We start from the raw sequence: 27,799 nt of genomic DNA on the forward strand, positions 1-27,799 counted from the left end.
TGTTGTTTTTCCTTTCCAGCCTCCGTATCTTAAAATTCCTAATATAAATGGTCGCAGATTGTGAGGAAATTATGACTACATACTTACCTTGAATTCTGTCAAATGAAATATTTTAAAATTTTGTTATATTTCAGGTTATGAATAAAGCGGAAATATATTTATATAAAGAAAAATAAGCTTTGAGAACAAGTATACAGTAAATTTACAAACCAATAAAAATAACATTATATAAAAGCGAAATATAATATTTGCTGTCAGCCAATTTAGGCGGGTGTTTCTGATGAATGTAAATTAAATTAATAAGGTGAATATTACATAATTAAAAGGATATTGGGAATATATGGATTTGTGATAGGGACAGACAGGCAGGGAGTCCTCACTATTCTAGCGGTTAGAATCGGGTTTTGCGCCTCTCCGTCGTCGCTTGTTTTTGCCGGGCTCTTTTATTTGTGCTTCCCGATTCCTACCGATGAGTTCGCCACCGTGTGTTGTTTCCGGTGATTTTAGTTCCATCACCGTCGCTCGCCCACCCATAATATACGCGTGATCACCCCTGAACTCCCTGCGAGGTTGACCATCCAAATGGCGGCACTGCTCTGTGTATGTTCTCCTCTCGCACCTTTCCGCGCTAAAAAATTCATGGGAAGGGTGCGGATAGCGCTGCACCATCTGTCTCCACACATCCACGATCAGCCGCGCTCGGATTCGACATTTTAGGGGGATGCAGAAAAAGAGTTGTGGTAGTAAAAAAAAAGCATTCTTTGATGAATTCTTCCTATTTTGGATTGAATTACTTGGAGAGCAAGTGTAAAATAAATATTTAATCGTTCCAGTAATGAATGCAATAATAAAAATGAAATGCAGTTGAATGAATGCAGTGAAAATAATTATTCACTCTGCAAAAAATGAGATTTTGGATTTGGCATTTTATCCAAGAAATATAACGTTTTTTTAGGTCCAATATTTTTTTTAACGGCTTTGTTCCTGTTTTCTTAATGAGCTCTTTCTCGGCTTTTTTCGGCCTCTTTCCTCACAAAAATATTATTTAAAGTAGCTAATTATTCACACCTTTAATTTGCTCACTAGGGATCTTTTTAGATAAAAATAGGTTTGTAAGAAATAAATGATAGTATTCGGAGGACATAAAAGTATCGCGTTCTTTGGTTTTCATGTCGAAAATTAATGATAAGTTATTTATTAGGACTAGTACATAGTAATTTAAAAACCATATGATTCTGTGAGTATTATGCTATTTTGAGGGGAATTAAAAAATAATCGCGATAGTAAAAAAGTCATTCATTGATGAATACTAGTCTTCTTAAATTGGATTGAATCATTTCGAGAGCAAGTGTAAAATACATATTGAATCATTGCAGTAATGAATGCAACAATACCAATGAAACTGTAAAAATATAATGAAAAAAATCGACACTCAAAATATGAAATAATTTTTTGGAATTTTATTTAGGAAGTAATATATTTGGCTCTCGTCTTCTTTTAACGCCTTATTTACTGTTTGAAATGACGTCTTTTTAGGCTAAAATTTATGCAAGCGCTCTTCGGTCTTACTTTTATGAAGTTTAATTATTTAAAATACCATATTATTCATTCCTATGATTTAATTACTGGGGCTATTTTTAACCCCTTAAGGTCCAAGGGGCATATTTTGTCCCAAATTTTTGAAAAGGGTCCCATGCCCCAAATTTTTTAAATTCCTTCAAAATTAAATGAGAATTTTATGATTGTAAGAATTGGTTCTATTGAAGAATAGGCTACTGGCTTCTAGCATTAAATTCCTTTAAAGATATCCTTTAGATATCTTTGTGTCCACATTGTTAAGGATTTTAACTTGAAATGCTGTTTACGAATACGACATTTGATAGTTTATATAAATCAATGAGATAGTTAATAATAACTTTCGGTTCATCGTTTATGTGCACCTAGCCTGTGGGGTTAGTTAAAAAAAACTCCGCATTTGTGCTTTTATTTTCACAAAATTATTGTTTTTATGTCATGTGACACACATGTCCCTATGGACCACAAGGAAACGAGAGTTGGTAATATTTCACGTCCGAGACTATCTCAGAAATCATTAGAGATACCGCTTTCATATAAATGGTTTTGGAATCTTATTATTAATATTAGCCTAACAACGTACTTTTCTATGCAATCTATAGGCTGCAATCTTTATGGAACATAAAAGAAAAAAAAGTTTTAAATAAATGACATTATACGTTGGACATAATAGCCACGCCTTCCATCGGTTTTCCGATTAAGAATTGATGATTAGTGATTTACAAGGTAGTAGTAATTTAAATATAATGAATTTCAGTGTGTGCGTAATTTCTGGTTCATCGTAAACCCTAAATATAAATATGCTGATCTGATTAATTACACTAAAGTGTAAATTTTTGGCAAGCAACTGGAAAATGTAATATTGAAAATTAGTGACTCTGGAAAACTTTAAAACGTCATTTTAGCGTCGCATCAAGGAAGTGAGACTCATTGTTGGTTTTTTACCTTGGTCTAATCCCCATTTATTGATTATATAAGTTTTTTTCTTCGACAAAACTGTTGTTAACGCTCTCTTTTCTCCATATTGTGAAGTTTTATCATTTCATGTATTATTCACCCACATAACTTGCGAAATAAAATCTTTAATAGATGTATATAACAGATGATGATATAAATATAGATGTATATAACGATAATGTATGATGACAAACGTTGGGATAAAAATCACCTCGTTCAATTGATTAACTTGGTTAAAATTCACGATTTATGGTTTATTAGGACACGAGATGCGGTTTTAAAACTGTAAAATCTTTCAAGTTTTATCTTGGTTATGGCATATAATTGTAATCTTAGGTTTTAACATTCAAAATAGATATCTTGAAATTATATCATTTTCTTAGCTCTCTCGCGCTATTATTTTCCCTTTCCAGCCATAGCTTTCACATAACAATTTTCTTGAAGGAAATGATCATAGATATTGAGATTTTAATAATAGAATGCTTCCTTAAAATTGTGGAAATAAAATTCTTTTTGTTGAACGAAAATATATTATTAATTATTGTTTTTTCCAAAGGTATACATTAATTTGCGAGACAATAAAAATGGGATGTATAGGTAGTTTTGTTGTGAGCCACTAGGGTTCATAATTAAACTCGCGTTTCCGATTAATGCGAATTACATTAATCAGATGAGTTTTACACAATATAGTAAATAATTCATTTTTAAGACCTCCTGCAAAATTTATGCGTGAGCCTCATATTACGTAAGGCACTCGAGTATTTTAAATACCGCTCTCAATTCCGGTTTCTCGTCTCATTCTACTCCATCAACTACGAAAAAACTTGTATTTACTATTTAATCCAGCATCTTCCTATTAAATCATATTGCTGATAAATTGGTTAACTTAGTGTTCACACTCCTTTCTTATAGGTACTCGCTATTCAGCCTGGATCAATGTTATGTATATCGTGATATATTCCATTCCCGATCTGTTTCGTGCTTATTTTATTTTTTGTGCTTTTATTTAACGCGTGTATCCTCCGAAAGGGTTTGCATTAAGTGATTTGATTTTAAGAGAGAAGAGATTATGAGAGAAATATAAATCCAGTAGCCAGTTGATATATTTATAAGGTTTTATAATCATCATCATTAGTCAACAATCCTAAGAATGGTTTTGCGCAGCTCACCAATCCTTTCTCATATCCACTGCCCTTTTCATAGCTACGTATTTCTTCTCATTTACATCCTTTATTACCTATGCTATGTAACTCTTTCGGGGCCGTCCTATGCCCTTCTTTCCTTCCACCTGTCCTCCTACGATTGTTTTCATCAGGCCATCATGGCTAAAAATTTGGCCAACTTAGTTGTCCCGTTTTCTGCTTAAGATTTTAAAAGACTTCCTCTTGTAATATGATATTAATGAGCCAAAAGTTGTGAGAGAAGATTGATATGGGCGCGGGCGTTAGCTGTCTCCATTCTTTCGATCCTTCTTACCTTTTATTATGACATTGTTTTCGGGCCCTTCGTATTCAAAAGGACAAATGTGTGCTTACTCATTTTATATCGCTGGTTTTACCTGGTTCGACTTTTATTAAATCGAAGTGGTAACTTAGTATTTACCTTTTTACATCTCATTTCTCAATTATGGGAAATATTTGTGAACGGATAAATTATTTTCCAAACTGAATATTTGATGCATCACTTAACCTTCAGATTAGTTTTTGATTCTCTTCCAAGCCCCTCTGATTAAAATTTTCCATGAAAATAGTCATCCGTTGCAAAAATTGTAGTGCTTACCCGAGGAATTATTTTAAAACGTCCTCATCACAAAATCCGGCTGGGAAGTCTAAGTAGGCTAACTTAATGCTGGAAGCATTCAGTAGAAGGTCGGTATTCACTCAATATTCAATCCCGATTGGCCTCGAGGAGGAGAAACGCTGCACTCTTCCGTCAGAGCATTTTATGACAAGCAAAGCATGTACTCTGTTACTTTATGGCTTCTCCGCATTTCACGGGAAGAATAAACATCCCCTCTTCGACCGGCTTCATCAGCTAATGGAAAACGTTTGCCCTTTACGGCCCCTTCCCTCATCTGCCTCTCATTCCACTGACCTCAACCCAGAATCCGCTTCTTCTACGTTCATTGGCTTGTTTCCCCCTCTCCTCACACCATACCTCTGTCTTCCACCTTCTTTAGCGCGAGCTCACCACAAGTGGTTACTCAGTCATTATTCTAGAGTATGAAAACGTTTCCGCAGACACCTGTAAAAGCAGTTTGCGTGCTATCGCTACGTTCAATATGTTTCAATGTCTTCGATTATTGGAGAATCGTAATGAATATACATCATCACCATAAGTCAACAATCCGAAGATTGATGAGACGCATCTCCTTACTCGGCTCTCTTTCCAGTGAACCTTTTCAAATTTGCATATTTCTCGTGTTTTACATTCTTTATTAGGCGTGCTATGTTACCTATCCTTGGCCTACCTTCTCCTTTTTCCCATCCACTTGTCCGCCGAAGATTTTTTTTTCATCAGGGCATCATACATTGTGATGTGGCTGATTAATTTGTTCCTTCTTCTTTTGTGTTTTTTTAAAGACTTCAACCACTCTCCTGCCCTCTCTTACTCTTTCTTACCCTTTCCACCACTCATCTAAGCACTTCCTCATTAATTACAAGGCTGATCCATTTTATCTTAATCATTCCTTGTTTGCTCCAAATTTGAACTCTTTGACTTCTCTGTTGCAGTCATTGTTCGTGCCTTGGTCTCATAAAGAATTATGCTTCATAGGAAGACCATTCCAGGGAGTCCTCTACAGAAATAATTTTTCAGGTATGTCACTTGAGTTGTTTGCTTCGTAAGTGCTGTTCCTAATTTGCATGTCCTTATCTGCCGTCATTGCTACTGGAAATTTGATTGAATTTAGGGCTCATATTTCACATCACACTAGGTGCTATGTTTATGAGAACCTAGAGCATTAGGGGACTGGGCAAATATTTAGCAAGAACCTCAGCATACACTGCCGTGAAGGTGAACGTGAAAGATGCAGAATTTACCTTGAAGCATAAGTTTCCCCGCCATTATCGATCTCATTACAAACATTCTATGCGTATTTTTTCCTATCTTAATCTATTTTAACCGTTGAAATTGTGTATACATATTTTAATGCTTTATATTTCTTTCACATTTGACTTAAGAGGATGGATATGAATTGAGCAAAGATTTTTTTCACCAAGTAAAAGGTACAGTTCCAGGTGGATTTAGTGCTCGATCTGGTATAAAGAATAGTAAGTGAAATTTATTGGTAAGAACAATATACTCTTACGATATTGATATCGGAAACTAATACGGAAGATAAATACTTCATTATTTTACTCGTTAATTTGCACACATATTTTCTGAATACGCAAATAGAAATAAAAAGATCTTGCTTGTGCTTGATTGATACTTTTCGCAAAATAAAATAAAGAAATATTTCATATCGTTGCAACGATACACCGTAATTAGTGGAAATTGGTTAAACCATTATTTCAAAAGGCAACGTTAGCGTTTTCTCTTAGAAATTAGGACTGAATAATCGTAGCTTTTCATTTTAAATTTTCTCTATCTTATACCAGCACAAGATTCTATGTTTTTCTTATTTCCCATAGTAGCTCAATTAGGGGGCATATGTTTAAAGGTAACCCTAATAATTTGTTTTCTATTTGCTATTTATTATTTTTTCAAGATTTTTTTGAGAATTATTTGCTAAAGATGGAAATTTTATGTTAGATTACTCCAAACGTAACTTAATATTCGTTGAACAGCTTACTATCGCACTTCCAGTTTACTCATCATAAAGAGTATTGTGGATAATAGTGCTTTGCCTTAAGCGTCTGAAATACAGCCATATGCCTCACTAGATTGATCTAATGGCGTGGAGCCAAGCGTTGAAGTTCGCCGAGTGGAAACGCTGCATCATTACATGTCCGACGTCTCTATCAGGATTCTGTTGCCGTATTGACTTCTGAATGTTCGCCTACGCGTTTTTTTTATGCCGGGCGGACATCGAGAAAATGTCCAGTCCCCTTCATTTCCACTCCCAGCAGATTACGTCGAGCCGTGCAGAATGGTAGATGGATGCTTCGACTGCCGTTATTAATAAGGAGACGTGGTCAGCGAGCCAACTCCCCGTGCTGGGCTTATATGTCTCCATCCACCTCTCTCTACACATTTCCTTCTCCTTTGTTCCCCCAAACCAAAGGGTCCGTGGCTCATGAACCCTTTTTATTTCCAATCGTTACCCTGTTCCGTGACGCAGTGGGCGTCCGTAATTACCATCCCTTTAACTCCCAGCGCATTGTGAAATAGCTAGCGCGAAGGAATGGTGTGGGGATCCATGGCTAATATAGCCCTTCTCATCTCTCAGAGCTCGCGACCAGCCTTCTGTCCTCTGCTCCCGGGATATTCGTCGTAAAATTAGCGCCGAATCGTCAACGTTCGTTGAGGCATTCTCTTGAGTAGGATGCGACATATTTTCGGTTTGAGTTCAGGATGGTGAATGGACGTGCGTAGAAAAGAAAGTTTTTTTTTTGGAATTGGAAATAACTCCTCAAAATTAAATATTATATACCTTGCCATAAAATCATTTTATGGCGTAATAAATGCAGTAATATTGGGACACGGGAAATATACGCAATTGGACTTCAATTGTATTTTCTGATGACTGCGTTACTATCTGCTACATAATTAGACATGGTGTCAAGTTACTCCCTAACCTGTGTAGAGCTCATTGTTTTTTGGTAAAGATCTGCATTCTGCCAATTCATTATAGTAGCCTCAGTATATACACTTAATATTAATACTTTGAAGTAATTGCTGGGCCTGCAAATGTTTTTGTACGAATACGTACGTGCTAACACGATGTAGACAGTAAATGTGTTTTGAATAAATTATACTTCATTAAGGAAAAGACATCTCAGTCTCAAGCAAAATTTAAAAAATCCCAAAAAGTGAGATTAAGTGATAGAGCGTAAGATTTAATGTATTTTTCAAAGGTTATAAGTAAAGAAAAGCGTTATTGAAAAAACTTATTTTTTTATTTTTAGAGGCAATAATGTTCTGCCTTTCGATTGGGAATGATAAGCTTTTCGAGTGATATCATGCGGTCATAATTTCTTTTACATTGTTTCAGAGGAGATAAGCAGATCTCTTGACCAATATTTTAAGATATTTATTGTTTTACATAATTATGGATATTTTAAGGGCAATTGAGGAAGTTAATGTTTTCGTTTGTTCTTCTATCACCCATCTTCTAAGCTACATTATTTAGTCCATTACTGCATGGTGATTGGACCCCATATTCCGTTTGTGTGTTCATGGTAGACTTGTCGAAATCGATTGAGTTCAGCAGACGTCTGAGTAAATATTTGATTCAAGTACTTGAGCGTTGTAATTGCAGAACATTATTCCGAATAATACCTTCCAAATATACCTTTCGGCTGTATTGTAGCTTTATTGCTTCATTTCAATTGCATTATATTTATTTTGGTAGCAATATACCGTTAACTTGATAAGTATTTTCAATGAAAGTCATTGCTAAGACATTCATAATTTTACTTTTTCTACGTGAATTCAGTTAATTGCTATTTTATGTACTAACCATAAGGTTTCCAAAGTAAAAAAACTGTGTTTAATTGATAATTTCTCCGCAACTAGAAAATTGTCTCTCTAAATATATCTTGCCTATTGAAGCTGTATATACGGATAATTATTTGGGTGAGTAAAACAATATTAAACATTTGAGTCCGTAAATAATTTCGATTTTTTACATGAAAATTCAAGTGCATAAAAGGGTTATTACCTCCTTTGCTCACATATAGAAACGTTAAAACGGAGAGTACATTGCTGATGCAGAACATTATTGGTAATGGCTCCTATGATAGATAGTTGTAATTATAATGGAAATCCGAAAATATTTATTTGGTAGATTTGTTGGTTATTATATTTACTTTTTATCGCAATTTTCACAGCAGCAAGAAGCAGTTTTCTTCTTCCCCTTCCAACTTTTACTGATGTGTTTGGCTGCCAGACTAATCTATAATCTAACGTTAGTATAATTGCGAAACTTGTCCTCACTCCTTGATGTACTAAATACCGTAGCTAATACACAAAGTGAATTTATACAAAGCTTACAGCATACATCGTCGAGTACAATAGCGGTTTGTTTCCATAACTAAATGAGGGAGATGGTGACCGTTAGTTACATCGTTAGGTATGCTTTACGGCTTATATACTTTATTTTATGTTGGATTGTGAAAGGTGTTGTATTTAAAACCTTATAAAGGAGTTTTTCTACCTTGATAATTTTTCCTTAAATTGTGCAAAAACTGAATTTATAAATGTTCTTTTGTTGTGCTTGGAGGTATTTAACGGCTCAATTTGCTTAATGCCGCGTGATGTCTTAGCTTTTCATGGGTAGATCCTCGCGGTATTGACATCCGGAGATAATTGGAATTGAATGCTCAAATACGGTCCAAGCACAGCGAGCGGAACAACTTTAGCTTCGGCTCCCATGATTTACATCGCGATCTTCATGATGAGTCATTGAGGGTGATCTTCGCTGCTGTACGCCTAACAACGGCACGGCGACAAATATTTCTCCTTTAAGGGCCCATTGTCCGATGCCACACGTTGAAGGAGCAATGAGGCTCGGCCGGCTGTATCGAGCATTAGGGGGACATCGGACTCCGTCACTGAAAGTGCAAAATATGCCTCGCGTCGGACCGAGCAGCAGGTTCATTTGGCGAAATGCATCGCGGTAATTACTCGGCCCTTAATTCGCCCGGCTACTCCCGGTGGACCCATTGCATCGGAGGCATTACGGAATCGTCGAGACGGCGCTAAAGTAACGGCACAACTGCACGGTGATGACAGGACACCATCCCAGTGATCTAGTGTCACTGCTCCGAAAGAATGCGGATGATAGCCGTTGTATGCGGCCAAAGATGCACCTTTGTTCCTTCCTTGTCATATTCCTCGCTTGATATTCTCAATTAACTTGTACGTGGCGGTTACATTAAGGTTCCCTTCCACTTTACACGTTTGAAGCGAGAAGATTAGCATTCTTCAATAAAATAAAATCGACATGGACTCAAGGAACACAAAAGTTATTTCATGGTAATTCATTGAGTACAAATAATAGTAGGTTTAATCGTAAATTTTATCGGTCTATAACTGGAAGGAATTTTATTGAAATATTAAGCCTCATTTTTACCAAATGAGTAAGCCTTTTTCCATTCCCATATTTTATGATCGTATTATTCTTGATGTACGTACATACTTCATGTAAGGATGATGAAGTTTGCAGTCAATAGAAGGATTACAAAAGACTCCCTCCACTGATGAAAAAGGGAACAATGACGAACAAAATGTTGGAGCTTAATTATGGTTCGGTAAATTTCATTATTACAGACACAAGTGGAATTGATGCCTTAGACTCGCAGGAGAAGGCCTTAATAAGCCTTCATTACTTTTCTCTGAAGGCACTGTTACAATAGTAACTACAAGAAACAATTAACGGAGTGTTTTCAATGGAAACGACAGAGGTGAGCACCAAAGAGAAAGCAAGTTCATGCGAACTATTTCGAAGCCACGAAAGCTTCAATCAGCAATGTTGAAGCGTGTGGCGGAAGCCCAGTATTGCTTGAGGAGGGATGCAGGGATATGATTGAGAGAAGAATTAAATCTTCATGCCAGTATTGCTCGAATGACTCTTTGTTGTTTGAAAAGAACATCATAGCCACTTATTATATTCAAACCTCATGATTTATGGATTAACACTTGACTGCATTAATTTGTAAATGCGTGCCAAAAACTTTTTCTTTGTAAAATATATCAAGAAAGGCTTCAATTACTACATTTTTATAACTTTTTCTGAAATTTTCTTCAAATTTGTAAGGTAATATTTTAAAATGTATCACACATGATACATAACGGTTGTAGACAAATTTTACATTAAATGGATATGTATAACAGATTTGGCAATTTTCCACAAAAGGCTTTAATTTCTCCTACTCATCGAAAAGTTATCGTTGGCGCCAGTACCTTTAATAATTACATAAATAGATATCACTCTGGTAAATCCTCTTACTCGACTCTCATGCGAAGAGCTGACTTAATTCAACATAATTATAAGATGATTACCGTTGGTGCCTGCTGACTGCTTCGAGAACCACTAGGAATAACGACGGAGTGTATCACATGAGAAACAACATACGTTAGAGGATAAGAATTGTGCCCTTCAGTAATAATCAGAAATGAGTGTAGTGTATCATATATGATACAAAATGTAGTGAAGGGTTAAACCATTAGCAATGATTACAAAAGCTTTGGGTATACCATAATACAATTATTTAAAGATTTCTAATATTTGTTCACGCGATTAAGATGCCACCACCGCTTAGGTATAGCAGTACAAAAAGTACGCTGGTACCATTGTACTAGTTCTAATCTCCTAAATCTGCGGAACTTAAGAATTCTAATATGTGAGCAGCTTATAACATTCACACCTAAGTTTTATTATTTGACGGTACAAAATAGATTCCTCTCGAGCAGTTTTGTTTCTACTTTCAACTATTTGAACGATAATAATACCATTTTTATGCAGTAATTATGTTTACATTGAACTTATTCTTCTGTTTTAAGATGTCCGTGGAATTATTCTCTAGCCCTTAAACGATATCTCTGCAGCTCATGGGAGTAGGGCCTAAGATTCGTTTATTATATTTAAATGCATCATATTTTTCGGCATACCTATTAGTGAATTTTAACTAATGAAATTATAAAGCTCTGAACATGCAATGAAAGTTTATTACATATTTAGCCTCATATATCAAACGAGTGAGAATTATAGGTTTTCCATTCCCATATTTAATGTTAAGTCCAGGGGGCTATCATAAGCAAATATAGCTTATATATTCTCTACAAGAGCTATATTCGGAGCCACAGAAGTCAGCGTGAAAATGCAACCAATTTTAACCTTTAAATTAAGCAATATTCTTTTAACTCCTCATGACAGAATAATAAAAACCTAAAATTTGTTATTTCTGACATTCTTACGATGCTCTGCACCAGTGAATCAGTAAGTCAAGGATAGGAAAAGGATTAATATGTGAAATGAAAAGCTTTATTTCATCCCGTGGAATGAATATACATAAAATTTCTATGACTCTACGGAAATAAAATCAACTCGGCAGCACTGTATTTAGGGCTTATCACGCCCAGAGAAAATCTAGTAAAGCCTCCGCACCGCACGATATTTATAGGTCCACCCTCAAGACAAAGAGGAAATAGACAGGAGAATGGTATTCAATCGCACTAAGGATCGGACAAAGCAATATGTCTGGCCAGCCCACGGTAAAAAACTACGGATATGGACCCACGGGAAAGGGAAGGGTAAAGTGTGATTGTCCATTCTTCCAGGACGAAGGATCAGCGGGAGGGCTGTTGCGAAGGTAAAAAGGGTGAGGACTATAAACGTCCGTTCCCAATAAAATATGGATGGTCAATATTCAGTCCACTACATCTCTGAACGTCGTAAAAGAGCGTCCCTTGCCCATGTGATAGTAGCGTGGTGTGAGTTTTCCGATTCGGTGGCGATGGACTGGTTCGTATCAAGAGAATAGAATTCAGCACTGGAGCAAACCCCAAACTGAAGTGCGTAAGGGCGATACTACACATGTAAGGGTCATTTGGGGAAAGAGGTGTCTGAAATCCTTTTTCCATCGCATTATGAGCATCGCATCATTTGTATTCTCCAGTGCTTGAGATACATCCACAATATAGTACACGCCATTAGAAATAAATTCGTTGCTATCACTAAATAAATATGCATTCATAGAGGAGTTACATTTTTTCACAAATAATTGTGTTAACAAATTGAACACAATTCATGGATACCTAGTTATCAAAATATTCTGAGATCAAATAATAATTTTTTTTACGTGAGAACATTTTCAATTTTCCTCAAAATGATATTTACATCTCTTATGTCTTAATATTCCTTAGGCATAGCATTGTACAGAATCTTCCTGATAGACTTTGGTGCCAGATATGCAGATTTTGTTTAATTATAATGAAAATTTGAGATGGTACCAGTTTGTTTATCATGTTGCTGTGGATGATAAAATCTGGAGAGCGTTGTTCCGTAAATGTTAGCTGGGGAAAATATATATTAATGGGAATGGTAGAGGGCAATTTCTTGGAATATAGGTAAGAAAGGTGATGTTAGAGGCTTGGATGCAAAGATGAGAATTAAGCAAATGCGATTAAACACTTCTACCGCGGAAATATGGCATTTATCTGTTTTTCCACTCATTTAAGAACACACCAACGTAATGCCATGCTTCGCGGCTGTGTTCAAATCAATTGCACTCAAATAGAATATTATACATAAATTTCTATGACTCTACGGAAATAAAATCAAATCGGCATTACTGTATTTAGGGCTTATCACGCCCAGAGAAAATCTAGTAAGCCCTCCGCACCGCACGATATCGCTAACTCTAACTGAGGAGAGCGTTCCTACGAAAACGAAATTTTATGAATTGGGTAATTGCAAGAATTATCTTCAAGTAGAAACATGCGAGGTCATTTAACCTCGGAATCTAATTCTTTCAGCGTCGACCTGAATCGAATCCAAGGATACCAAATTTGAGCATAATGGAGTCGAATAATCAAAAAATATTTTTAGCTATACCTGAACTCCATGCCAGTTTGAGCTTGTTGTAAAATATGGAATTAACGAACAAATCTAAAGAAATGAAACTATTGGATTCTTGAAAGATACAAATCATGTGGGGGAACGGGAGAGTAAAAACCGATAATAAATAGAAATATTTTGATAAATTAAAACATGGACCATGAAAATATTTGCAAAATGGAAGTTTTTACTGAACTAGCAGCATAGTATTAACTGCAGAGCATAGATGGATTGAGCAAGCATGGTCATATAATTCTCTCATGATCGGCATGGCTAAAGTAATGATACATTCGCGACCTGGTGCTGGCGGCGGGTATATTATCTAATGGGAGGATTGGGTGAGAAATTAAGTGTTACGAAGAATACGAATTTGGAATGAACTGTTGAGCACCATGTGTCAATGCTGCACTTCGATGATTGATATACTGCTGCCCACAATTTTTCCCTTACCCAATTTACTTCAGTACGTTGACGCTCTTTTTCCTTGTATCCTTCTCTATCTGCCAAAAGCATTTAGATCTAGGTCTCCACATTTTTCCCTCGAACATATTCCTTGCGTTTTCCCGCCTTATAACGTGACCTAACCACCCGGTCATTGCCTACGTTTGGTGCTCCATAGAGCTCTATCTTCCCCTATTCTTCTAAACACCTACTTGTTTGATATTCAACATCTGTGAGGTCTCGTAGTCTTTCCAAGCCAGGTTTTCCGATTGCCCAAGACTCTGATCCTTGGAGTGCCCTATAAAATTGGTGAGGGCATCCTTGGCTATCATCCGTGAAATGTGTATCCCCACTCTTTCAAGGATTTGCGCTACTGGTTGTGAATAAACGCTCATTCCGATGCGTCCCAAGCGAGTACGAATCCATAGAGGGGATGCCTTGCAGCCCAAAACAACGGCGAATATCCGCGGAAACGGATGACAGACCACCGGAAGAGAGAGATGACGGGATAGGCGCGCAAATACTCGCCGAAGAAGAGGAGGGAGGTGCATCTCTGTTCACGCGGTTCGGCGCCCTCAGCACGATAAGCGTGTGGAGTGATAGCTTCCTTCCGCCGTTTCTTCCACGACTCGAGAGAGGGCAGTGACGACAGCGGTCTCTTCACTGAGCAAATCCCTTCCCTCCTCTCCTCTCGAAGCCCTCTAACACCTTCCGCCCAATCTCCCCGGTAAGAGCAAAGGATATATGGGGGAACACAAAGGTTTTCTGCCTCACATTCCATTTATTGGGAGGGCGGCTTGCGGGACACCGAAAACGTCTGAATCATTTCATCCCTAGATATCGAACGCCGTATTTGGATATTGAAAAGTAAAGGAAACTTTGTAGTTCCAAATAAATATTTAATGTTTGTCCTAGCTCTCTATGTGGTACGTCATCATTTGGTTCTAATTCTTTGAAGAGAGAAAATAAATAGACAGTCAAAAATTATTTTTTTAAATTCAAAAACACAATGGTCTGAGGAGAGGGTTAAGGGGTGGAATTCTCAGTGGCGGAGTTTGGCCAAAGAGGTGTAAGAGCATGGAGAGGATTAGGGATTTCCGAACTTAAATTGTCTTCAAAAAAGGAGGAGGTAGCGGTGCGTGGGTGAAGTGAAAGGGAAGAAGGGAATACCAGTACACCCATGAACACGTTGTAATCTGAGTTAGTTGGAGAGGCAAGGTCTGAAAAGCGTTTACTTTCTTTTAGGTGGGTAAGAAAGGAAGGTCTAAAATGGGGGTAGTGGGAAGGATACAAAATTTCGTCAACAATATGATCCTCATTTTTGACACTTATTAAAATTCCAATTTGCTCTGAGGCGTTAATAGCTCTAAATTTACGACATCTGGTGTAATTCACTAATATGGTTTGGAGGTGTGCATTATTTGTTCGGAGGTGCCGTATTTGGTAGTGTGCGCTTGAACATGCACGTATTAGCTATTTCTATCCACGTGAGCGTGGTATATTCCCATTCATGCGACGATTAGTTAAGCCATGACGATTAATAAATAGGAATCCACAACGAGCTATGCTCCATTTTTATTATTAAAGTATTCTACTGACAAAGAGAGTCTCTCAGGTGTCCCCACGAGATTTCGTTCAAAGTTTGCTTGGTGATGGGAATGGAGGTGTAGTTTCCCATGAGGTGTAGTTCCTGTTTTGCCGCCAACGCTCAATAATTTTCAATATATTAGCGACAGAAAGTATGAGGAAAGTGCCTTAATATATATCGTACATGTTCAAGCGCATACCTCCAAATACGACACCTCCGTACTAATACCGTGCACTTCCAATCCATGTTACCGACTTTACACCAGATATCCTATGTCGGTTCATTTAGAGAAAAAGTGATGCAACTCGTGTCGCGACAATAGACCATTATACTTCGTTGCCCCGGGCGAAGATCACTGACGGTACATAGTTGTGTTGTGTGTTGCGTAAATTTAGGAGTTTTCCCTGGTAATTTCCGTCGCTATTGCCTCGAAAAGTAATGAGTGTTGGCATCGAAAACAAAAATTGCACTTCATGGGAATCCGTTTCCTATCATATAGCAAACTGAAGTACTGGGGAAGCATTCTGGCAGCTTCCCCACCCTTCATGTACTTCCCACTTCAATTCATTATCCTCTATGTTAGGAACGGTAATAAAAATTAATTGTTAAAATATTTGATTGATTTATGGCCAACGACGTACTGTTTCCTTGTGCGCAATGAAGCGCAGAGTTCCACAAAGGAAAAAAAACATTTGTCCTGACCGGGATTCTAACCCGGATATCACAAAATTCCAATATACTCCGCTGTGGAAGGAACTGTTATTATTTCCAGTTATTTCAACATATGGTGCAATCGGAAGAGCCCAATTTGAATCTCGGTCAAGGCATATGATGTTTTCCCATTTGAAAATTTCCATTTACTGTCATTAAAGGTATTCCAAAGGTTGCAATAAGTGTGCATGGAAAATTTTGCGAATCAGCCCAACCACCCCACACAATGAATACACAATTTAAATTCACAGTAAAGCCGATGCCTTTCATTATTTCCATAAATCGTGAGCTTAGAAAAGCCATTCCAGGTTTCCAAGAAAAAAATGTGGAACACCCTGTCCAAGCACATAAAAGAAGTGAAGTCTGTCTGAAGAAGAATTCCTTTAAAATTTCCGGAATAAAATGGTGTTGAACAAATGCATTTGCATAGGGAACGTTGTTTTTGGTAATTTCTCAAATTGCATTGTTGTTTTTTTCCACCGCAGTTTTATATTTTTTTCAGAATAAAAATCATTATTTTCAGCCGAAAATTTACTCTACCTAAGAGATAAGATACCTGTATTCATCATTAGTAGTATAATTTGTTTGTATGCGTTTTTTGGGCCGTGTAGTGTGCATGCGGGAATTCTATTGCATGCTGCATGCGGGTTATTGATCACAGCTGCCTAACACCGTAGAGGTGGCTCGTAGGGTATTATGCATTTATAGATGTAGTAGTATTCCTGTTCAAACAAATTTTTGTGGAAAAATTCTCCTGACACAGGGGCTGAGGCACAGATATTTGGTATTCCGGAACTACCGTTAGGCCCAAAACTAATGCCTGTAATCTGTCCATTGCTATGGATATTATTCTTTCATATTCAAAAAGAAAGTAGTACCTGAGTAAAATTATTTTATTTTTTCCAACCCCAGATAAATGTTCCTCAACAGCGTTCAATTAATAAAATAAGCATGAATTTCTATTGCGTTATTCTCGTAATTCGAGCAAATGATCCTATTCATCTAAAAAAATCAATTTATTCACAATTCTTACTGTTAGCTCAACATTCAAACGAGCATTTTTTCCTTAGTAGATATCCATTCCATACAAGTCTGAATATTGTCTGTAAAATCCCTTTCTTATTTTTTTATTCTAAGCCAAAAGTTTTCCTTTCAACCCTCTAAAAATTATAGCGTCACAGAAATATAAATTCTGCAAAGTCCCGCATTTGTTTTTCCGCAATACCTTATGAAAAGTGTGTACTTAAGTGCAATTAACTCCCAGCTAAATACATAAACGACTTATGAGGTAAAATGAAGGCCTCTGTTCGGTTCCCTTTGCTCCAGAAACTATCCGCAAAAAAGCCCTATGCTTATCTCCCAATAGGAATTCAGTATTATCGAGATTTTTTGGATACGGTTTTTTGAATAAAACGTAGGCTTAACTTTCTCATGAACATCGTAATTAAAGTTAAATCGAAACAAAAAAATATTTATATTTTTTACGAATATGATGTGAGATAAAAAATTATTGACGACCAAATAGGCTTTTTAAACTCAACTCAACTAAAGCCTCACTAGCAAAAGCACGTGAAGAAATGCATCCATATATTCCGGTTATTCCATGAAAACATCACAAATCTAACCATGCGTGATATGAAAACATGCTTCCCGCTTACCTCGACCCCACGCACGCCTCATATCACTAAAGCCGTGGGATGCCTTACTATGCATGCTAGAATGGAGAATCTCCTCTCTTCTCTGCTTCCAAACTCATATTTTTTCTCAGGCTCAAAGCATATTAGTATATCTCAGTTTGAACGATGCAATATCATCGCGGATACGCAGACCTACCCATTTTAACATTAATATTTGTAATAATACGAAATGGTGTCTGGGCACATCATAAAATATTCTCACCCATAATATTTTTCTAACCTATTTTCCGTGTTTATCCCGGGCCAAAACAATGTATGAAATGTATTCAATGTTCTTTAGTACCCACTTGTAAAATAATCCCCAAGATTTGAGGCAGAAAGATACGTGTATACGCTCTTCAGTCGTTAATTTGAGTAGATTCAATACTTATTAACACTGAAATTATGTAAGGCTCGAAAAAATGTATTTCCGCGAATTTCTTATTTCACCAAATCGGGGAAAATAATAATGTTCCTTTACATATTTTTTTCGAGACGCAAATATTAAAAGCTAATATTGCGGATTTAGGAAAAAAATTAATTAATAATGATGCTAGTCATTTCCGCATGCCAGAGTGATGCCAACAGTGTCCCTGTAACTTCCGGAGATAATGAGAGGCCAACCCATTTCATTAGTTGTTGAAAGAAATATATAAAGTCTTGACCTTAAGAAAATGAAATACCGTATAGTACCCGAAAAATTTTATTTACAAATTTCCTATCATGAGTTCGCGTTATGTGTAACCATCTTCAAATTATTCTGACCTATTTTACTTTATTTTTTTTTCATACGGCCTCAATAGCCTTCAAACTCATTCCATCTATTCCTTCATGCATTCGACTCACGTATTTAATCTAGCCTTGTGCCATGAAATTTCCAGAAAAATAATAAATCCCTTCAGCTGCTTTTCACGTTCGAAAGATGAGGAAATGTCGGTTACAGGGCTGTCCTTATCGTCCAATAACCATGGAAATTCCTCTCTTCCAAATACTGCAACTACCCTAAGTTGATCTAGGAGTTCTGAATAGGAATTCGGAAATAGGGATATTTATAAGTTTTTGTAATTTTATAAACTTTTAAATTTATCGGTTTCTTTAGTCATGAGCCTCTCGTATCTTTCGCAGATAGTAATGGACATTTGGTTCAATGCTGTAAATGTTAATCACAGAAATATTTCACTTTTTTGGAACCATTCAGTTGAACGATTCAGTCAATATACTTGCATACCACTAGGGAAAAATATTTTAGAATACATGCATCGGAAATTATAAAAAAATCAATTTTCGTAAAATTGAATTTTTAGAAAGAGAAGTCTTATCACATTTTGCTCCATCATCCCATATTTACTCCATCATTCCCCTATAAAAATTGAAAAAAGGAAATAATAGAAAAGGCCCTCTCAAGTAAATTTTTATGAAAAAATGATGGTAGAGATGAGACGTTTTTTTCAAGCATTGCCCTTATGATTTCAATGGACGTAGTAGGATGTAACATAACAATGAATATAAAAAAGGCCATGATTCTTGGAATATGGTTCATATCATTATCTGCAGAATCAGTTATAATATATAATGGCGGAAAATATGGTTTCAAGTTGGGATTGTAATTATGTACCTACTTATCTCCGAATTAAGAGAGGAATTAGTTGCTGAGACTGAAAAATTACCGTTTATTACGTCTTGAAACAAAATTGGTTTCATTTGTATCCAAAATCAAGCCAATTTTGGTTTTATCATAACTTTTCAGAATAAAACAAGTAATAATATGACCTTCCAATGGAATGGTACCAGTATGCTTAGCACCACGCATTAACTTACAATACAATACAATCTGATCGATACCTCAATCTTGCATTTAATATTTATCACTTCAACAATCTTCGCTTTGATCTCAATACTAAATAGATAATTGGAGTTAAAAAACTTAAATGATGTTTATATTTGATGAATTTTGTGCTTGACTTGCACCAAAAATCATAGTTTGAAAGTTTATGTTGTTATTATAACTGTCAATCATTAATCGCAAGACACCAGTCATTGGTCGCAAATCCTAGGATATGCTTAACCAAGCTCTCCGGACCATTCTACCATCTTATAGCCTTTCCATAGATACGGTCTTACTCCTCTTTACATTCTTGTTCTACAAAACAGATTCGAGGTAATCTTTTGCCATTCTTTCCATCCCTAATGACTGTCCCCGAAAAAAATTATCCTCGTGATGAGGCAGATAAGGTTTTTTTGTCGTCTAAAGGGTTTTGTTATTAAAATTGATTTTCATTCAACTACTCAAGACAAATCGACCAATTACTGGACATCCAATCTTCACTCACAAAGGTATTTGATAGCTACAAGCATCATGTGAGGTCAATAACTTATTTCAACACCAATGAATACTAATAAAATACATTAAAGACAACAAAATATTAAAGATTACTACAATGATTATCAATTTATATCTATTTCAGCAACAAAATGAGCTATTTTTTACACGAAGTCTGGCATAAAATCTCCGCTGTGAATTATACATAATCGAAAACTAAAAGAGAAAAGACCAAATTTGATTCACTCGCTGATCGTTTCCAAGCATTACGATCGATTTTTCGATTCTTCGCACTCATAAAATTTTTTTATGAATCAGAGAAACCGAATTTGTTCGTGACAGCTTCCTTGATTCTAGATCGGAACAAAATATTCCAGTCATGCACGCGCAAAATCTAGCTGTATGAATGCATTATTTGATGGTTCACGTCATCACCATTCCCGTGAATGAAGTGCCCGATATCTCCACACACAAAGGCCCTTGCCCTCTGAAGGAATTTCATCTATACGCCTTTTAATGAAAAACATGGACACGATCCACGACAATAGCTACTACAGGCCTCGTTCGCACACATTCTGTAATTGCAAAACTTGGGCATAAAAGCGAGAGGAACACGTTAAATAAGAACGAAACGCAACGAACCACGCATGCAATATTCCGCATTGGTTCACGAAATCCTATTTGGGAGTTATTGAGAATGCATAATTTATTTTTTGGAGGAAAAAACGTGCTCACCAGAGAATTTCGTCTATACCAGCGTGTTCAATAAGAAAAAAAGGGAAATTTTAATTGGGCAAACATATAATATGAAAATAGAGATTGGAGTATGGATTATATACGTTCCACAGATCAGCTTCCAAAGAAAATTATGCAGAGCCAGATCACTCACATCCGATCAAATGAAACTACATATTTGTTTTGTAAAAATAGAGGGAAAAAACTACACAGGGAAAAGTAATGCGACATTACTTCTGATAAATATTTTAGAGTTGAATGATTTATCGTGGCATTGACGTCATAGTGAATAATGAAAATTCCACGGATTCCTCTACGAAACTTGGCTCCAGGAAATGTATTGCATTTCAACAACAATAAAATTATTGCTTACGATTCATGAAAGGATGACACTAACAATGGGGTAGGATATCACTCATTAAAAATAGAACAAAGGGCTCGTTTGTCAATTTTTTAATATAATTAATTTTGAAGGAGTTAATAAAAATTGAATTTTAAAAAAGAGCCATTACTTTCTTCAATTCAATATTCTCCAAAAACAAGTAAAACGCAAACACTATGAAACACAAGTGACATCGTAAACTCATGAATAAGTGTGTTGCAACTCTCTAATTTTTTAATTTAAAAAAGAATTTCTAAATGGGGAAGGTGTGTTTTTCGCCGAAACCTCTTTTTCCTCCAATCCACCAATTTCTTTCAATGAATTGCCATTTCCACTCTCAGTGACCGACTCCAATTTAGACGTCAACTTTGAACAATTCCTATCAAATTATAATCACTGTTTACTGAGAAAGCTATCCACCCCCTGTTTAGGTATTACAACCGAATGTTGCATCAAAGCAACATGAAAAATGTATAAATTTTCAGCCGTATTCAAGAAATATTTAAACTGCGTGATCTTTTGTGCTGCAAAGTTAAATGGTGAAATATATAGCTACTGCAGTCATTATGTTTGAGTAGAAAATTTTCACCTTTAAAAAAAGAGAAGTCTTGATATTTACTTTCTCGCAGAAGCTGCTTTGGGTTAGAAAGGGGTTGAATACAGACAAAATCATTTTTAATGTAGGTAATAAGGACGTGGTAATTATTTAAACGCTCATGAAACCAAACCGGTTTCGACTCTTACTGTATCATCTGCGTCACTCTTAAGGGTGATTTTCTCATAAATAAAGGCGTCGGAATTGTCACATACAAGTTTGTTGTATTCAGGAGCTATTATGGGGAATCAAAAGGAAGCACTATACCACATTCAAGTCGTCACACATAATCACGTACCCTCATCCCTGTATTCATGATCTACCTTGAGAGTCACGTATCTTGAAATCCCCTTTCGGCCCCCAGCAATGCTACTTGATGGCGCAACCGGACCACATCTCGCTTCCACTATCTCGACCTGGAATATTACAATATAGGATTTTCCAGTCTGACGGTACACTCTGGCATCCATCGCTTATTGAAATCAGCTTACCAATGTCGCCACCCGTTTCGCTGACGGCTGAGCAATACGAATTTTAAAAGAAATAAACCATTATTAGGCCTGACAACTGAAATCCACGGCTGACCCATCAATTGTGTAATTTTTATTGCCAAAATAGCATGAAATGTTGTTTCTAGGTAATATGAAAATGTTTATATTTTTCCCAGACCCACAGGTAGTGCCCCCTCTCCGACACAGGCCCTGGTTACGCCCCTGAATAAAAACGGGGTACATACGATTAATTGGCTCAGTTACATATCACTTACTCTTCGAATCCTACGTATTTCTTCGTGAAAAGTGAACATTGATGACTGGTAGCGCCGTGAGTGGCGATTATTGAAATCCGATTTTAATGGATTTGGAGCGACAAGAATTATAGTTGCGGACTTAAAAATTCTATAACGTAATATTCATTGCAGGGACGCATCCAGGATTTTTTATGGGGGGATAATAAGGGTCAGAGAGGCTAACAGTCTTCTCATCTTTGAGATTGAACGCAGCATACAACAATTACTGTGCTAAGTATTATCTTTGTTGCAACATGAAAAGTATTGATACGAAAATATTAATAACTTACATATTAACGACAGTTTTCGATCCCTTATCCCAGTTGGGCGATCCTTTTTTTAGAGACTAGTGAATGGTCAATGACTGACAAATCTCTCTTCTTGATTTCCTCAAGTTGGAAGAGAAATCCACAGAGAACAAAAAATCATCAGGCGTCTCGGTAGCTTAGCTGTCTATAGCTCTCGACCGGAAATCGGGGGATCCGAGTTCGAATCCCACTCAAGGCGAATGATTTTTTCGCACAATTTGTGCATTGCGGTTGACTTCATAAAGACATTACCGTGGCTAGTCCCGGTATGCTTAAATTGGGCACAAGGTTTAAATGATTGGGACTCCGTAATGCACAAAACCAACCGTGCTGAAAATCTATCATATTTTGAAAGCGTCTGGGCGGGGGAAGGCAAGTGCCCCCCATAAACCTGCCTATGATTCGTGCGTCGGCCGTTTATCATCGCAATGGAACCATTACACGCTTTACGGTGACGCCTCGAACAAGCCGCCCTCCGCCGACGATTCCGCGTGGCTATGGGACTCAGAAGAGGCCGAGGAACTCTTCGCTCTCATCGAAATGAGCGGCGGTGTTGGCCCTTCTGAGTGGGAGGAGGGTGAAATGGCGCTTTCCGCAGGGTACGTTTGACCAGGGCGCGACGGAGTGCTTAAAGCAAATGCCTCCGTCCCTATCGTGTCGTTCCGTCTTGTTTGCTCGCTTTAAGTGACGTGCTTTGTCCGTCACTCTCGAGACAGGCTGAAGAGGCGCTCCAGGGCCGGGTTTGTTCGGACCGCGCCCATTTCTGCGTCCGACAAGCGTTAGAGTGCATCGCGTTGGCCGGTCCTGGGTACACCTCCCCACGCCAAAATTTTACCTAAGATCTGCCAAATTTCTGCGTTTCCCTGAGACTACTGAAGGGGTATTTTTACCCCTATTCATGTTTAGACAGGCGAAAATGGGGTTATTTAATCAGACCCGAGATAGCAATTAATTAAATAATTTTGTCGCCTAAGTAATCTCGCCTAAGTAATTTGAAAAATTTTAATGTGGCGAGGCAGATTGTTTTATTTCCTTACTTATAACATTTTAGGAGTTGCAAGCACACGTTCCTAATTTCTCGCTCGTAATTATTTGTAGTGTATTAAATGTGGTTTATTCACACATTTAGCTTAACGCTATTTTCTTTACGATTCATTTCTACATTGTAAAATTTTTATAACTTTTCGTTTATACTCCGACATTAGGTATTTCTTCTTTTCGAGTATAAATGTGTATAACACTGACGTTGATAATTATGTTTTTTTTCATACTCATCACGCATACAACAACGCACCCACGAAAATAAATATCCGAAGTGCATAAAATATGTAATGCATATCATCAATGAATACACGGCCGTTTGTACATGAATTACTGTATCTCAAACATACAAATGCTTCGGTAGTACGCATAAATCCCTCCTTTCTCAATGGTGTAGCATAATTTTTATTGTACAATTATCAATAAATATATATTAGATGGATTTACATCAACTTATCCATTACCAAGTAAAAATGTCAATGCATTTTGCTGAATCAGTATCTTTTGTATGATAGTTTTACGAATGTTCCGCGCCTTAGAGGAGTCGGATCCAGTGCTGCCAAGAATAGCGTAACGGGTAGAACACAAATTGCTACCGAGTATCGGCTGCCGGGCTGGATAGTAGCTCTTAGTAGCTCACTTAATAGAATCCATGAATACCATATCTTGGTAGGCGACTAAAGGTCATAGTAGCCGAGTAAGTTAGTCGCCTTATTAGCGTGTTTATGAACACCGCCGATACTGTTTAGGGTTTGAGTGCCCATTGATGATTTGACAGACGTTGGTACTGTAGGGAATTCGACATTATTGAAATATTTGTCATCTGAATTGAGTTTAGAATATACCTACACGCATAACTCAGTAAGAAGCAAGTTAAGCTATAGCAAGAAAGGGCTCTTTGAATCGGCAATGAAATGCACAGCTCCAGGAGGGTTAATGACCCCTTTATCTGTCAAATTATCTGTACTTTTTCTCTTGAAAATTTACAGAGTATATAAATGATTTTCCATCCCAAAGGAAAACATAGTAGAGCTGTTGTTTATTAGTACGAAATCCACCATTACAATAGATTCTTGATTTTCGTGAAAGCCAATTCTCGCCTTCACATTATTGCTTGCAGTTTACGAGTTGGGAGTGGAATCTGTAAACAATTCGCATAATATCGTTAAAAATACCACGAGAAATAATAAAAACGCGTACAAAATGCCAAAAGTATGAAGCCGCAAAAACTCCAACTCGTGGAAGTCAAGGGGCCTTAACCATCAAGCCGTGAGATTACATTATCCTTCTTTTTAATTACTTAAACAGAAATAAGTTCACTTCAATTTCAGAGGGGTCATATTTTTTACTAGCTGTTTATTGTCATGTTAAAAAAAGTGATACTTGAGCTCATGTAAAATATAGGAGATTTCCTGTCTACCTTTCATACGATCCCATGGTCTGCTTAGCCTGAGGAGTACTTTATATCGCCCCAAATACCTTTTAGCTATTTAGTTCAGAGTAATCTGTTGATTTTTGTTTTATGTTGAGTTATTTTAGGTGAGAGACTATTTTTCTATCAGTGCATTTGCGTAACCGTTAATTTATCAGTAGCGTAAAATTAAGCTCTTTTATTTGCCGCAAAACAAATATATTCCGATTGCCACTTTCATGCCTCTAATGTTATTTGAGGTCGGTAATTGTTTAATGGTAGAAAGGAGGACTTGCTGGATTGACAATATTGTACCTTATGGCCTCAAATAATACAAATTGAGTCCCTAATGGCCGCCTACGTATTTTTGTTTTTATGTGAGTTGAATAAAATCTCTTTAAGTGCTTTGAATCGAGGGTCATCACATTAATTTCGAATAAAATCCATAGCTGGACTATATAAACAGTTGTTTAGTTCAATGGACCAAAATCCATTATTGCCCTGCCGAATTGAAAATTATTAGGAAGGCGGCGTCTGAAACATTCATTAGTCATCAGACTCACTTTAATCTTTTTACTGCAGCACATGACCGAAAAGCATATTTTTTTCCGACGATATTTCAATGATAAACATAAAGGCTTGGGCTTTTTGTGTATCATTAGAAGTAAATTTATATTTACAGGCAAAGTCTTCAACCATTTCACTATACCTTGAAATGTTTTAAATCAGGAAACTGAGTCATTTTGCAGGATTTTTTTATTGCATTAAAATCACAGTAGTTGACTGTAGAAGAATTTGAAATTACGAAAATTTTTTGGTCCTTTTTGAAATGATCCGTGCACTCAAAAATGGTTTTATAGGTCGTGTTGCTTGTTTTCGGTTATAGCTAATTTTAATTGCCAAGCAGTATTCTTAAGCATTTAGCGTATTAAATGCTCAACAACTTAAATTGAGCTTTTCTAGGCTTCTATTAGAGCGTAATTGTACTCGTGATAAAAATATGTATAGAGGAATTACTTGATGCGTTCAATTGCTTTGTAGTCGGATTAAAATAATAATTATGATAATTTTTCCCTTCTGTTTTCTCCTCAAAGTCTCCCTAAAACTCAAAGAACCACGAACAATAAAAACCTCATTGTAATTAAACCACTTAACAAACGTAATTAATTCCTCTCAAAGGGTCCTATTTATAATAAGTTTACATTTTTTTTCTGATGGTGACCTCATTCCATTTATCATCTGCTTCCTTGCGTTTTTCCATGCATTCATTTCATTTGGCTTTGAGCATCTCGGTTATTAATTTATTTTGAAATGAAAAAAAGCAAGAGGTAACTATTTCGAGGTCACTCATTGACCCATGTATGCTCACTTAAATGAGAATAAAGTTAAATTTCCTTTGTGAGTAGATTAATTAACCTTTGCGACGATACGTTAGAGACCATCCAACGCCAATGATACCTCGAATTCGGCCTCCTGAGACTCAAAAGGGTTCCATGAATCTTTATTATTTAACTGTCGATAGTTATGGAGCCTTAAAAATTTCATAGACCCATATTTTTTTCCAAATTTCGTTCCGTCGCCTAGTTATCGATTTAATAGAGGAGAAATACATTCGCATTTAACGTTTTCGCAGGTAAGTTTAAGACTTCACTGAGTCCTACCGAACGGGTCTCAGCTGCATCATAGCCTCGCACATTTAACTCGCGAGATTCGTTTTATTTTTTTCTAGCTCTTTTAAACGATTCCTTCCTTCAATGAGCGAGTTACCCTATGAACAATTTAATGAGCCAAAACACTACCAAAGTTAAAACTCGCTTACAACGAATTACAGGGGACTATCGCTCTATATTGTTATAAACGGGATTTCTTTATGTCCATAATTAAGGACTATGCCCAACATATCGCCTGATTGCCTCTAATATTTAATAATTTGGCTTTATTTAAGCAGCAGATCCATAACAATAAAATTTATTGAATCCAAACCATCGTTCCACCCTCTCCATCAAACCACTGTAAAGGAAAGGATTTGAAGATTTTTATTATATTTTGATAAAGCATTCGTAATGTTTTTGCGTATTTCAATTACATTATATAAGAAGTCATTGTAATACAGAGAAATACTATTTTCATATCTTGAAGGTAAACTTTGTACTGAATGATTTCACGAATAGTTTTAGGCATCGTCTTCCAGCTATGTGATTGATTTCAGTTTTGTTTGTTGCGTGAAATTTTTATAGCACCTACGACAGGGATATTCACTCTAGATTTGATTATATTCTTTCTTATTCTCGACACAACGTATCATTTAAAAAAAAAATACTTTAAAATGACATAAAGTGTCGAAATCATGGTCGGTAGTGGAGTTATATATTAATGTACGGAAATTACCATTTGTTGTTTACATTTTATCATGGATATATTACCAACTCAGGCCTGAAATGATTTTATAAGTTTTGGTAGTTACTTGGGTCGAGCTCTTGACACAATATAAGTAGAACCGGGTTCGAATGAAGGTGAAATTAAATGTTATTTCCCCCGATGAATTT

This window comes from Ischnura elegans, chromosome 7 (assembly GCF_921293095.1).
Source record: "Ischnura elegans chromosome 7, ioIscEleg1.1, whole genome shotgun sequence".
NCBI lineage: Eukaryota > Metazoa > Arthropoda > Insecta > Odonata > Coenagrionidae > Ischnura > Ischnura elegans.